The following is a 15,036-nucleotide window of genomic DNA, read 5'->3' as shown; positions in this document are numbered from 1 at the left end:
AGTTTTGTTTTTGTTTGTTTGTTTATCTTACTTTGTAAAGTGTAGTATAGTGAAAAACATGTGGCCGTGTCATGTTGAAAGGTCCTCTGTGGATAGATGTAATCAGTGGAGCTGATTACAACAGACCAAATGTAGAAAACGAGCCCGATAACCTGCCAGGAACTAATAAGCTGATAAAAATGTAAACATACTTGGTTGAATGGAGAGCTACATGCATCAATTTAGTACCGTTTTAAAACAAACCTGTAAACTGTGTATGGGAACGACCAAAGAGAAAACCAACGAGAAACAAAACTAAGAATGAAAGAAATAAATGTAACTTTCTAACTCAATTTAAGGGTCATTACATACCTTCATTTAAAAAAAAAAAAAAAAAAAAAAAAAAAATCACACACAGGAAGAAAATTACTCACTTTGAATCCCAGGATGTACACAGCTCTAAAAACTGGGTTCAATCAATTCACTCCATTAACATCTGCAGAAGCACTGGAGCTGAACGGTGGTGCTGTTATTTTTTTAAATGCCCGAATAAATCATTTCGCTATAACCATCTTAGAAAAACACAAGGAACGACATTGGAAGCATATAAAACATAAACAATGGCAAGTTTCAGCGCTACAGTATGTGACAAGGAACGATAAAGCAGATAAATGTATTTGCTTTTAATGAATCTAGTCTTCTGGGAGCTTTAGGCTCATATATACAAACTTAACTCAGAGCTTCAAGAGGGCAGCTGAGAACAAAAAGACTGTTTTCACCTTCAGAGTAACTGGTCTATTCAGTTATGCTTGCTTTGGTGTGTAAATGAGTCAGCGTCCTTCAGGTCTAATAGCTAAACAAACACAGACTGAATTGTTGGATCACACTATTCAAACAGGTGTCCAACAACGGCCGGAGCAGAATCTGTACACAACCGATCTCCTCACAATACAGAGTGTGTCATCTCCACTTGTTTACGTAAGAACTTGCAGTACTACTGAATAACATCAAAGTCCTACCGGATCAGAAATAGTAGTGAAATCTATCGCTGCCATGTGTGACTCCCAGCTGTAAAACAAGCTCGCAAACAACTTGTCACACACGGAGCAGGTGAGGGATGAAACGAGGAAAGTGAAAATAAATGAACTGAGGCAGCAACGGTGGGTGGTGGTGAGAAACAAACAAGCAAGAGGTTAGTTTTTACACCCACCTGTTCCATCAGCTGTTCTATACAAGCTACGACAGAAGGGAACTGGCGAGTACACCTAACCAAAGAAGCCTTTTCCATGTTCAAGTTTATCATCAGTGGGAAACATATTTGAAGCATCAGAAATATTTTTATGTTACTTATGCTGGTGGCATGTCTCTGGTGATGACACTGTTAGGCTGACAAGTCAGTGATTCTACAGCTTTGATGCAGGCTGAAATATACATACAGCTACTGGGTGGTATATCGTGAGATTTTGCCCAGATCATAAATCAAACTGATCTGAGCTCCTGACTCTTCCTTCAGTGCCACTGGAAGGTTTACAGTCTTGCTTTAAATTAAAAATCTACTTGACAGATTGCTACAAAACTGTGCTGCAACCTTTTTGTGTCTTCTTGAAAATAGAAAACACAAATCCTGTCTATGAAAACAAATTAACAAAATTTGATGTCTGTTTCACTAACACTTGTGCTTCATTAACATCCAGACTGTACTGGAATATATTTACTGAGCCTTTAAAAAATTTAAACTCTATCCTTAATGATAGAGATTAACTTCCAGACTTTGGTTTATGCCTAAATTTACATTCCTATTATAATCAGCAACACTTGGGCTTTATGCAGTTGTATTGACTTGCCACGTCAGTACAGGCTCAGGTGTAATGAATAACCTTAAGGATGACTGAGTTTCATATCAGTAGTTATCCAATACATGTTACGACTGTGCTATTTCTGTGATGAGGCAAAATGCCTGCTATATCTTTCAGCAGCTAAAGTAGCATCATAAATATCAGTCTGTTAGCGTGTTAGCTGAAGAGCCTGTTAGCTTGTTGGCGTTTACCTAAATGCTAAATATAGAGCATTTGCAGTGAGTGTTGATCAGTGATGGGAATAACGGCGTTACAAGTATGAAATATGATTCATTAAACATGTTTGTGGTTGCTACAGTAAAAAATATAACTTTTTTCTACTCTGATTTTAGATCAATTGTGTTAATACAGTATGTCAAAATGAAAACATAACTATAAATTCAGACACGTGAGGTTGTGCTGAAAAGGATGAAACCAAACAAGGCAAAGTAAATAGTTTTTAAAGGGAAAATGTGGAGGGAAAATCCAAAGTAGTTAAAAATGGCCAATTATACCCTGGACCCCAGAGGGTTAAACGTTTTTTTTTTTAAGTAACACAATAGTTACTTATCAAGTAATTAATTACTTTTAAAATATTGTAACTCAGTTACTAACTCAGTTACTTTTTTGAAGAAGTAACTAGTAACTATAATTAATTACCTTTTCAAAGTAACTTGCCCAACACTGGTGTTGATAAACCTAAACCTGTAAAAAGTGTCCTTGCAGCGTTATCACCAGGCTGTGATTTCCTATAGGCTTCTTTCCTGTTTTTGTTCCTTTCACAACTCGTATCAATGCTCTTTTCATTTAGCAGGTAGCTCTTTGGCCTCACTACCGCTAGACAGATGTAGTGAGGAGCTGGTGAACATAAAAGCGCAATTAGCTGCTAAAGAGAAGCTATATCCCATGAGAGATAGCGGAGCCCCACAAAAGCATGAAGGATCATCCAGAAACAAAACCCCAAACAAATATTGCTCTTTGTTTACCAGAAGGGCTAAAAGGTAAGTGTTTGCATACTATATCAGTGCTGCCTTAGTCAGTTAATCTGTAACCGTCAGAGGCCCGATGTGCTAATCTTACACCACCAACCAAGATGTCTTCAGCTTAACTCTGGCTGAGCTAGCAAAAATAAAAAATACAAATAAAATAGCAAAATGCAAATGAAAAATTATAACATTATGTGACTGATTAAATATAAAATACTTTAGAATTTTGTCGATTTAAATTCTAATTACAAATTCATATATATATGTAGTTTTTTTTTAAAGTAATGTGTAACATGTATTTGAAAGATATAACAAAAAACAATTTTAAAAAAGCATTAAATGAAGTAGGAAAACTAGAGAGGAAACAGATGCACCTCCACACACATAGTTCATTATTCTCCTGCTAAAAGCCTTGAAAGGACACTTGGAGCTTCAATAGGCAGTTCAGCTGTGAGATAACACTTCATTGCTTCAAGTGTCCCGACAAAGACGGAGAGCGAAAGGTTGCTGAAGCCATCTGCAACCTTTATACCTCGCTACTCATTTACTTACTCTCCCTCCTTTGCTCTTCGACTCCTCCTTTACTCTCCCACACACAGAGTATGCACACGCAAACTGATAAACACAGAGAGCTGATTGAACTGAGAAAGTGAGCCAGTGCAGACAGCCGACCAAGCCGGGCCAACACGCTGATAAGAGCTGCTAGTAGTCAGGCTGATGATCAATAGCCAGACACCATGTGTACAAGTGTGTGTTTGTTTGCCCCTGGTCACTGCAGTGATGTGCTGCCACCCACACCCCATCCATGGAAAAACAAAAATTCTGCATACACAGAAGAAAGGAATGTTTTTGTGCAAAGGATTCACTTCATATAGAGACAACGGCTCAACCTTATCCAAACACATCTGGCAAGTCACAAAATTTTGAGTGAACACATCTGTGAGATGTTAACTGATAATGTGTTTTAAATATGCAGCAAAGCAATTGTGGTTGTAGCTTCTGCTTTAACAAGTAAACAGCAACTTCAAGTTTCAGAACCACAAACCTTTGAAAATGAGCAAAATATTGTGTGTATCCACGTAAAAAGGTTTGGGTTTAAGACCGAAAATAGCAGTTACAAAGCGGGGAAAAGGTCTACACACAATTTGTCTTTATTGCAGTCGTCAGATATGCCCGAAGAAGATCCCATTGCCTTTAAAGGATGTTTAGATAAACTGGAGCCACGCAGTGTGCAGACCTTTTCCCCTCTTCCCAGTCTTATCCAGGTTTTGTTAAACCTTACAAAAGCAATGTCTGTGAACAAAAGCAGACTGAATTTTAACCCAGATCTTCGTTGGCCATGTGTGGCAGAAAAGCGACGTGTTCACTGCCCCAGAAAAGATAAAAATCTCAGGGAAGCCAGCAGTTCCTTCTTTATTGTTATTGGTAATTCAAATATAGAATTTGTCAGACTGCACAACTTGTCTGGTCAATTAAAACCAGTTTGGATTGAAAATAGAGCTGGGCGATATGAGATTTTTTCATATCACGATATGTTTTTTTCATTTCAGGCGATAACGATATCTATCACGATATAAGCCAAATAACTATATTTGTAAGATTTAAATGTGCCGTTGCTCACAAGTAAAATGTGAAATAATCAGCAGCTTGTTTTTATTTAAATATTTATTTCCCATAATAAGTTCAACAGGGTAGATGTACTTAAGGAACATGAGACTTTTTCAGATAAATAAAGGCAAATATTGCAAACTACACAAAAGGCAGCCGCTAAAGCGTTTAAGTTTCAAAATAGAACAAACGAAACAGACTAAATTGTCAATTCCACTTAGAAACAAAATATTAATTCTAAAAATAAATCTTAGTTTGTTTTACAGAAGAACAGACAAAACTGACTAACTTTTGTCAATATCAAATAAACTGAGAACTAAAAGGAAATTCTCAATCTCTCCTTGTTGTATAGCTGAGCTTTTCAAACAGTTGTAACAGTTACTTTAGTCTGACAAAAGCCGAATGACGAATTAGCGCTTCCAGTCAGAGACTGAGGCTACGTCCACACGTACACGGGTATTTTTGAAAACGGAGATTTTCCGTTTTCGTTTTAAAAAATAATCCCGTCCACACATAAAGGCAGAAATAAAGGAAAACGCTGCTATGAACATGCCAAAGCAGCAGGTGGCGCTAGATTCCTAACCGTGCAGAAATGTTGGCCAATCAGAAGTCTAGAAGCCTCGGTGGGAAAAAGTAAACAAAGCTGGGGCATAGAAGCAGAACCGAGTCGTATGTGTGGAGGGACAGTAACTGTGTGTATATGTAAGCATTTAAACACTGCAGAGAGTAGAATTAACAGTAACAGTATTGTAGAAATTCATTTCACCGAAACAATAACGTGGCGCACAGTGTGACGCATGCACCGCTTTATTGTATTTCCAGACTTGCTTTCGGCACAATTTACAGTGCACGCTACTCTGTTTTTTGTCAGACTTGAAATAGCTGAAATACCTTCACACTACGGAACTTCTATGGCTCTTCCGTTCGACAATCTCTCCGGCATTGGAACCATCATCGGTTTTCTCTTCGGTCACGCTCGGTTGATTTTTCTAGTCGGCGCACTCATTTCCTCCATTACCCGCTGGCTGCTTCCCAAACAAACACACGTGCGGCTTGGCACTTGTGCTGTACGTTACAAGTCACGCGACGTGACGCTGCGGCTGTGATTGGTTCGGCTCTGCGCTACTTAATTTGGATTGGCTGATCTTTTTTTTTTTTTTTTTTTTGAGGACAAGAGCGGCGAGGTCTATCGCGATAGCTTAATTTCTCTATCGAGTAAAAGTTATATCGCGATACATATCGTTATCGTTCTATCGCCCAGCTCTATTTGAAAACCAAACAAATATTAATTTTTTAAGGCAGTAGTGTGAACAAATTTGGAGACAAGCAGCTGTTTGATGGTGACATCCAAAATCACGTTAAGCCACTTTATGACCGGTAGCCTCGGATGGCGCCTTTTCATGTGAGAGCTGGTCCATTTATCAACCTGATAAATCCCACAGCACTGACTGACAGGCTCTTAAGAAAGACAGATGGGCCTGCAGAGGATTGTTAAAGGTGGGAACCTCAGATTTTTCCTTTGGCTAGGAGCAAGATTTGGGGGAGGGGGGCATGGGTCGTCATTATATTTAGCAGTCTTTAAATCTTACTTCTACTCAGAAAGTCCAACACGTATTCATACAGACAGAGAGAAACGTGAACCCGTATTAGCGTGTGTGCCTGTGTGCAAACATGACAGAACCGAGGGGATTTTCCCTGTATGGGATTTCAACACTTTATTAGATTTTTCATTACTACATGTGGGGGTTTTTGTTTTTTGTTTTGTTAAATAATATGTCTATATTACATGCTGGGAAATGCTGCAGATGGTGCCAGTGACTGAGAGTGGAGATGAGGTTGAGAGAAAGAATATCAGCATCAGCAGGTTGCAGGAAATCAAGTGATCGGGCTTGTTTTGTGTCCCTGAATGCAACTTAATACTGACCAAGTATAGTCGAGGCAAGACTAGATTTATTTTTCTTGAGTTACTTTAAAAAAAACTCAACTGGTAACAGGGTCACGGCATATCCACGGTGAATTGAAGACGGAGTGCTGTGTATGTAATTCATCTTTCACTCTCTGGCGGCCTTGACACTAAACCTCATCTTGACGCAAAACCCTAAGCGCAGAGCTTTCCTCTCGCACAAATCACAACAGAAGGTATTCATTTTACACCATTTTCACTGTTAGCTGAACAGCCAGCTTACCCATTTTAATGCTGCTGGCCAAACCGACCACCCTCTTTGTCTATCTGTCTTGCACACAATAGATTTCTACTTCTACTACTGCACGGTTTTGTTAGGCTTTTATCTCCGTTGCAGTCCACCCTTCCCTCCTGTTCATCTCCTCATCTATCAGCCTGCAATGTGACTCATATATTGTTGTAGTGTTAACACAGGGAAGCGCCCGCTGACCGGAAGATCTGTTTCTGCAGATTGAGCCAGTAACTAAATGACGCTTCCTGTCTCTCACCCCTAATTCCCTTCTCTAATGTTGCCTACAGAACCATTACATCAACATTAAAAGCCTCATGCTACCGTATAGCCCTGCTTAATGATTTTTTATGAAATTGAACTCTAGCTGTGTGCTTATTAAAGCCACGTTTAGACATTTATCTCGTGGCAAATATGCTCTCGAGTCAGTCATACGTACCTGTACAGTGCAGGAAAATTGTAAATTATGGGTTTTGCATATTTATGAAAAAAGAAGTGGATTACACGGTGACCATTTGTCACATCCAAATGAATCGTGACAGAATAAACATTCAAGGCAAAAGTGCAGACTTTTTGAGCAGGGAACCCGAACGAGACACCCACCTTCTGCACTCAAGGATATTTTCTTTCTGCCACAGGCCCCGAGGCAGAATGCCACATGAATCAGAGGTCAGAGTTCACAGCAGGTTTATATTGAATCAAGCGCAAAATACACCCTAACGCTTGTTACAGATGTATCCTGCTGATTTCGCCGCCAATACATCTACATTTATTTTAAGTTAAGGGAATTGACTAAAAAACATTAAGTCTGGGCCAGCCGGGGTGGATAATCCCAACCAGACTGACCTTGACTGAAAGAATGAGTGAAGGCTCGGGACCAGGGGGATCAAAGACCGGGAACAATTGGAAGATTTTGTTTTGCTGGATCTCAAATGGCGGGGTGAACCGTGCTGAGGTGCTCAGATATCTGTATGCTTTTTTTTTTTTTGTCTTAACCTTTTTTAGGGTGGGGCCAAGTGGGAGGCGAGTCTGCAGGACTGAGATAAATTCAGAAGGGAGTCGATAGGAAGTGCTCTCACATCACTTCCTCTCTTTGTTTCAGCCGCTATTTTCAAGGCTCGGAATGTAGTTCCTGTCAAGTAGGTGAAGGAATTCAAAACAAGTTCATTAACCTCTGCATAAGTAAGATGGGAAAGCACTGTGGGGACTATTTGTGGGTTGTGTTTGTGAATGAAGGAGTTTTTAGTCGAAGGCTCCCACAAGATTGCTTTTTATGTCTATTTTCTCTTGTCGGAGCGAATCAAGCCAATCACGCGTAGCTGGTTTTGTGTGCGTGTGTGTCGTACGCGTCCTGTATGTGTCCCAAGGTCTGTGGGAGACTGAGAAAAACTTGAGCACCACACCCGCTTCACATCCTGTAGCAGGTCTGTCCTTGTTTCCAGACATACCAAGCCCTGCAGTCCCAGCACACTGACATAAACACTGACCCCTAAAAGGAAGTCTGTGTGTATTTGTATGTGTGTGTGTGTGTGTGTGTGTGTGTGTGTGCATCTCTGCTCATCTGTGCTACACACTGTTCGCAACTTGATGCTTAAAATGTGCGACTCAAATACTTGTTAACATTCCCAAATAAGATGACTGGCTCAGTGGGTTTCCACATCTTCAGACACCTGGCACTTCCATTGTGTTGGTGAAGACAGGATGTAAGTCATGCTGTGCTCACCAACAGCGTGTCTACAGGCTTTTATTTGTAAGTGGGTATATCTCTCCTGGGACATCTCAAGTTATGCCTCATTCTCTGCTCACAGACATGCGGAAATCCACCATTTTTCTCGAGAAAGGCTTCAGTCCCACTAATGACTCTCTAGGAAACTGCAGTCAGCAGCAGAGGGATTTGGGCTGAAACACAGCAAACCTTTTCCACTGCCAGTCTGACGAGCCTTCACAGATGTGAGCCTGAATTCTCACCCTTTTGGGCTGTTGGCAACCGTTGCAGGCTTGCGTAATTCAGTGACTTTGGTTTAGTTCGACATCTAAAAGCTTGATGTGAAAACAATCTACAATCTTCTGAACTGCACACATGCAAAAGTGAAAAATAAAGAAACATTGTTAAGCAGACTGTCACTTATTTCATCCCATATATAGGAACAGTTTGACATTTTGCAAATTCACTCTCCTGCCAAGAGTCAGATGAGGAAACATGAAGCTTTAGCTCAAAGATGGTGAGCTGCTTTCATTAAACATAACAATTAGTGTGTTTAAACATTCTATATTGACCAGTTTTTTACCTCCAGACATAGTTATATTAACATAAGCTAACCCGCAGCTAGTTCTCGCTTCATAGTGAGTGCATATGTAATGAGCATTTCCCAAAATGTCAAACAATTTGAGCTATTGTGACACTGTGAAGAATAAACATGGGTGTGTTGTGCACCACACTGCTTTTGGCAAATGGATAAAGGGTTTGTGCTAAAATCGTTTCGTGGCAGACACACACTTTCCCTTCTTTTACTACCCTTCCTTGCCTCCATTTATTTCCTAATGCCATCATCAGCTCCTTGGTGCCATCAGTGCTATTGCATTTGAGACATTTTTGGGACGGTGCAATACCACACACACTTTTGTGGGCACATTAGTGCTCTGCTGCTAATGTCTTTGACAAAGTTATGAGAGTACTTTGTCTCATAAAGCCTGTGTACAGTAGCTGTAAGCCCCATCAAAGAGAGGCCAATTTGTCTCATTTGGAGAGGTCGCTCTATTTGATAATCTTTCTTTTTCAGTGAATTTTGATTGGCACTGTTAGAGGGAAACCAAAGACTATGTTTCCAGTTGGTGGCGATATAATTTAAACAGGTATGTTTAAAACAATGCTGAGCGAACTGTCAGTTTAAATTTGCCTTGGTTTGCCCTCCATAGATGCTGTGAATGGTCACATTTATCCTAAATCAATGTCAGGGACAGTGCAGCTTTAGATCTTGTGTAAAAACAGAGGCAGGCAAGAGCTCAAATAGATGTAATGTTGAGACTGTTGTGCAGAGTTTCCGAGGTTCAGCTGCGGTTTGACATAAATCTCCCCTGTTTGATATGCCATAACTGCTTGTCAGCCATCTGTGCTTAGTTAGAGAGCAAGATACCTTTTTAATGAACCTATCATTAAGACTTTAGGAGAAAGCAACAGCATTCAGCTGGTATTCCCTCTGTGGTTTGCTGATGGCTCTGTAAATACAATATTTCAGACAGCACTGTATGTCATTACAGAACTGCACTGCAAGACTGCACTCTCCCTCATAAGCTGTGGTGGTCCACTTTAATGCTCAGTTCACATCAATCAGAATCAAGTTGTAACCTGACAGAAAGAGCACGGCGGGGGTCTCCGAGGTGGATTCTCATAAAACTCTCATCAGTGCAAGAAGTCATTCTGCTTCACTGACAACAGTTGAGTTTTAACTCACACTGATACTGTGTTTTGTCTGCACCAGCTAAAAAAAAGCAAACCAACCCCCCCTCCAACCCCCTCCCAAAAAAAAACAAAAAAAAAAACGTCTGTGGCCTGCTGAAAGGAAAGTGCCTAAAAGGAGTGCGTCGCTTTCTTTTTAAGTGCACCATGATTTTTTGGACTTTTGTTTGCAAAAGTTACAAAAGAAGTGCAGTTGGTAAAACATTTACCACTGAGATTTTGCTAATCTGTAGTAAACACTGGGAAGCGCTGATGGGAACGTATCGACAGAATCATCGGTTTACTTAACCTTAATTCAAATATGCATGACATATTATTATATACATGACATTAGCATGTTGCTAACTTGTTGAAAGTAAGCAAGAGATTGTGTAGCACATCTTAGGAAGAAACCGCCAACATGTTGGTGGTCTTGCCTTTAATGAACCGTGGACTTTGTCTCAGCGCAGGAACAGATGGCTGCCTGGCTGAGCAGAATCCCCCCCTCTGCTCCAGCCTGATGTCACTCAGCCTTTTTGGTGCAATATCCCTCCACTCAGCAGTGCAGACAAAATCCTTGTGGCTGTCATCAAAGCGGCTCCAGACTGGCATCAAAATCTATAGAATTGACTGACTTGGCTTCTTTGGTTACTGCAAGAAGGGAATCGATTATGTTGAGCCTCTAACTTTCAGAGCAGACTTTCAGAACTTTTATATGTTGGTTTACGCAGAGCTCACCGTTGATGGCAAAAGTTCAATTAAATTTTGCCCCAATTTTTACAGCGGAACAATAAACAGGTAGCCAACTAGTAGAATTGTTCTTGACCCAAGTGGAGCTTTCATACCCTTTTATTTAGTGCATCTATAATCTGGCCTGAACACTTGCTCTAAGCTACAACCCTGACCATGTTAGTGTAAAATTTAAAAACTGAATACAATTATTATGAAGACAGTTTTAAGTCTATAATATTGAAAATTGTAAACTTGAAATGTATCAAATATCCAAACTCAAAACTGTAATTTTAAAAAAGGCTCATTTGTATATAACACCAACAGTTATTTCAAAAACATTTAGATGTGGATCTAAATTGTTACCACTGTGTTCTATACTTAACAAGTCTTTGTAAGTCTTTGGAGAATTGAAAATAATGTGGTGTAGAGTTTTACTTAAACAGCATGGTCATTCTTAAAAAAGGCAACTTGGATTTATGGATGTAGCAACAAACCCTGTTCACTGACAGCAGTTTTCAGACATGTCCCTGTCCTCCTTTAGTGCCTGTTGTAATGCACTTTGGTGCCTGACGATCACAGCCATTAATTATTGGGTTTCAGCCTTGATTTGAGGGTCTTTTCTGACACTTTGAATTTATTGGACCATTGATAATGTTGAAAAATGCTATTTACTGTTGAACCATGTCTCCACACATCTTTTTTTAGGCCTATTAGTTGCTATATATCTTTACACACCTTTTCTAGTCTTGTTGCCTCTGCCCCTTTTTGGTGCTGGCCTAAAATTTCTCAATTACAACATTTCTGTTTGTCCTAACAAGAAGACAAAGATAGCTAAGGTAGTAAGCATTATCTGATGATGAAACTATAAGCACGTCAAAATCCTGCCAAAATATCTAGTTTGCTCTTTTCTCAGTAAAATATTTGTACACAAGCAGCATGAATTAGGTAGAATGCCATTCAAGACTTTAAAGTCATGTAGAGGAATCCTAAAGACTTAAGCAATCTCATCTTGTCCTCTAGCCAGGAAAATGTACTCTTTAGAAATCTTTATGAGCAGCACTCTTTGGAAAGAAATTACTATTTTAATGTAATATTCTGTAAAGATCATGCCTATTCATCCAAAGAGAAAATAAAAAGCGCTCCTAACGCTCCTATTTCTGCAAAAGTTTGAAAAAACAAAACAGAAGGTAAATCTAAGAATAGCGGAAAAAAACCCCTCAGTAAAACACCAAATACATCATTAGAGCTGGCAATGGTATCGTGGATCTCATATCCAGGACATATTAGCATTTCTCTTCATAAAACATCACTCCTCGCTGTGACACCTCACCTAGGCAATAAATATCTGTGTGTGAACTAACATTAAATCATGCTGGATGAATGGAGAAAATATTTTAGGATTTGTGCGGCTAAGCAATGACAGCACCCACACTTAACACACAACAAGAACAAATGTTGGATCGACTTTAAGCCACAACTAACATGGCCACTGTTCAGAATATCCTCAGAGCAGGAGAATGTGATTACTACGGTAAATAAACCAATCAGACTCACGTGTGTTTCTGGGGAATGTGCTTAAAGTCCACACTGTTGACAGACTGACACAGAGAGCTGGCAGGAGGAGCAAAAAATTACTCTATGAAAAAGAGGCCATAAAAGGGGGTATATCAATCAGGCCAGAAAAGAAACATGAAAGCAACCCTTACAGAATAACAGTATTATTTGACACCTTTTCTGCAAAACAGGGCAAGATGAAGAGATCTTCTTGTGGCTGATCTAACAAATAGTGGTCTTTTTGTTGAAAACACACCAATTCAATTCAGTTCAGCTTTATTTATATAGCACCACATCACAACAACAATTGCCATACATTGTAATGTCAAGACCGTATAATAATTGAGAGAATTATTAGATAACCCCCTGTGAGCAAGCACTTAGCAACAGTGGCAATTAAAAAGTCTCTTTTAACAGGGAGAGGCAAGTAACTGCAACAACAAGTTGGGGGTGATGGAAAAAGAAGAGATCAGAGGATAAACAAATGAATAAAATAAATGAACAAATGTAGACAACACTCTACAGGCCTATGCCCTGTTTCAGAAATTAAATAAAGCGGTTCCCAGATCTCATTTCTAAAGCACGACAGTGAAACCTTTTTCTTTAGAGTTTTTTTTAAAGTGACAACCTAATTAACTTATTTCAGTAGAATAGTGTACCAAATGTGTTTTTCAGTGGACAAATACCAGAATATGCCATATTTTAGGAAGTGATTTTTAAGGAACCATATGGAAGTTTGCAAATTTTTCATGAATTTTTTTTGGGAGATCTCACAGAGTAAATAGAGTCGTTAAGAAGGACTAACACTCGATCAATATTTTCCTGAAACTTGTTAGAACTAAATAAGACAAATTTTTCACGAGATATTTTATAGTTTTGTTGGGTCTGTAAGAGTTCACAATCAGTCTCAAACTATAGTGTGATATAGTCTGGCTCCGGAACAGAGGAAGCACTGAGACCACCAACATGAAGTCATTAACACGATGGTTTTGGAGGATTGCATGCTTTGGCTTTGGGGGTGACAGGGGAGTGATGGTACTAGTGGCAGGACTTGGACAACAGGATGTCCTGCTTGGCTGCTCAGCATGGAAATCAGAGCAGAGACACTGGCTGCACCTCTAGTCTTGTTCAGCAGAATGAATCAGCAGGGCTTTGGCAAAATCAAATACTTCGCAACTCCTCTGTAAATTCCAAGGTTATATTAACACAGAGATTGGAAATAGAGAAACTATGTGAAACTACTGCATCTACATACTGTCATACTGACTATTTAACAGTAAAACCTAAAACACAATCAGTCACTACTTTGGCGTCCCTTTTCTAAAATGTTAGATCTCACCCTAAAAGTGGCTTTTATGTTGATTATGTTGCTCCACTGGCACACGACACTGATTAAGGATGACGCAAGCTTTAAAAAAAACTTGAAGTAAAACTTGAATTTAACACTTGGTAGGAAAAGGAATCGTCTCCACACTTACGTTTCTCTAAAAGGTCTGCATGCTTTTGCGAATGGCCTAACAGACTAGCAGGCTTGCTGGGAGCAACAACTCGCTGCTCTTTTAATAATTTAGATTTTCCTTGACTCCCTTTTTAAGAAGTATCTGATGTGCACGTATTAGCCGTGTATTCTTGTAAAAGTTTGCCCATTACTCCCCATTCTCTGCATTCATACTAACGCAGCTTTCTCCTCAGCACTGATTTGGAATCTGTGTTTTCAAAATGCAAGTAATAAGTTATTGAGTTAAATGAGTTATTGTCGGGGAACAGCTGCCCTCTTGTTCATGCCCCATCCAGGGTCACTGCTACTGCCCTTTAGTAAAATCTGTCAGGCCTTCTTTGACGCAGATCCGTTTCCTGTCAAAGTGAGATTTTTATTGTTCCAAGGGAGCAGGCTCCAGAATCTCACTCCCCCAGCCTTTTCCTGTTTCCTTTTGAAGAGGAAGTGCTGCTTTGCTTCTTTTTTTCATCCCCCCCCCCCTCCCCCCACATCTTCTCTGGGACAAATCTGGAACAGTAGCTACATGATTTTGCTTTTGTCAGCCAAGTCTTGATTTCAAAGAATGAAAGTTCCTTAAAAAAAAGAAAGGAAAAAAGAGGCACCCTCCCACTTTGTTACACAAGCCTTAATATACAAACACACACAGGCTAATGCGCTGACAAACAAGCCCACGCTGATTTTTGCATCTTATTCTAATGCGCCCCCTCTGAGCAATCAGAGCTGAAGGTGCATGCTCACCTGCGACCCCAAAGTCAAAGGTTCCCATGGTGCCTCAGCACGTAGGCTCTTTGTTATCGGAGAAAATAGTTCTTTGTATGCTGGGAGGGTCTGATTTAGTCAATATAAGCTCTTGAACAAACACTTAAAAAAGGGCCAAACATCCCCCACAGCAGCATCATTGCATAACAAAGAGAAACAAGCCAGAACACAAATACATATTTTTTAAAAATCAAGGCATTTATCATTAGTGCAGAAGGAAAGTTCCGGTTTCTGCCACTTAAAGCTCACCCTAAATGCACACACTGAAGTTGTCTGAGTGTGCACGCACACATAAATGCATGTGCAGCAGAGCAGCTCTGCACACTAAATCCTTCTCATCGGATTTGTCAAAGTTAAACTCAGTTTAAATGAGAAGGTTGAGGAGCCTGTTGCTGATACAATGTCAGCTGCAGCCACCGAAATGCACTTTGGTTCAAATGAGATTCCTATGAACACA

This window comes from Maylandia zebra, linkage group LG7 (assembly GCF_041146795.1).
Source record: "Maylandia zebra isolate NMK-2024a linkage group LG7, Mzebra_GT3a, whole genome shotgun sequence".
NCBI lineage: Eukaryota > Metazoa > Chordata > Actinopteri > Cichliformes > Cichlidae > Maylandia > Maylandia zebra.
This window is presented reverse-complemented; position numbering follows the sequence as displayed.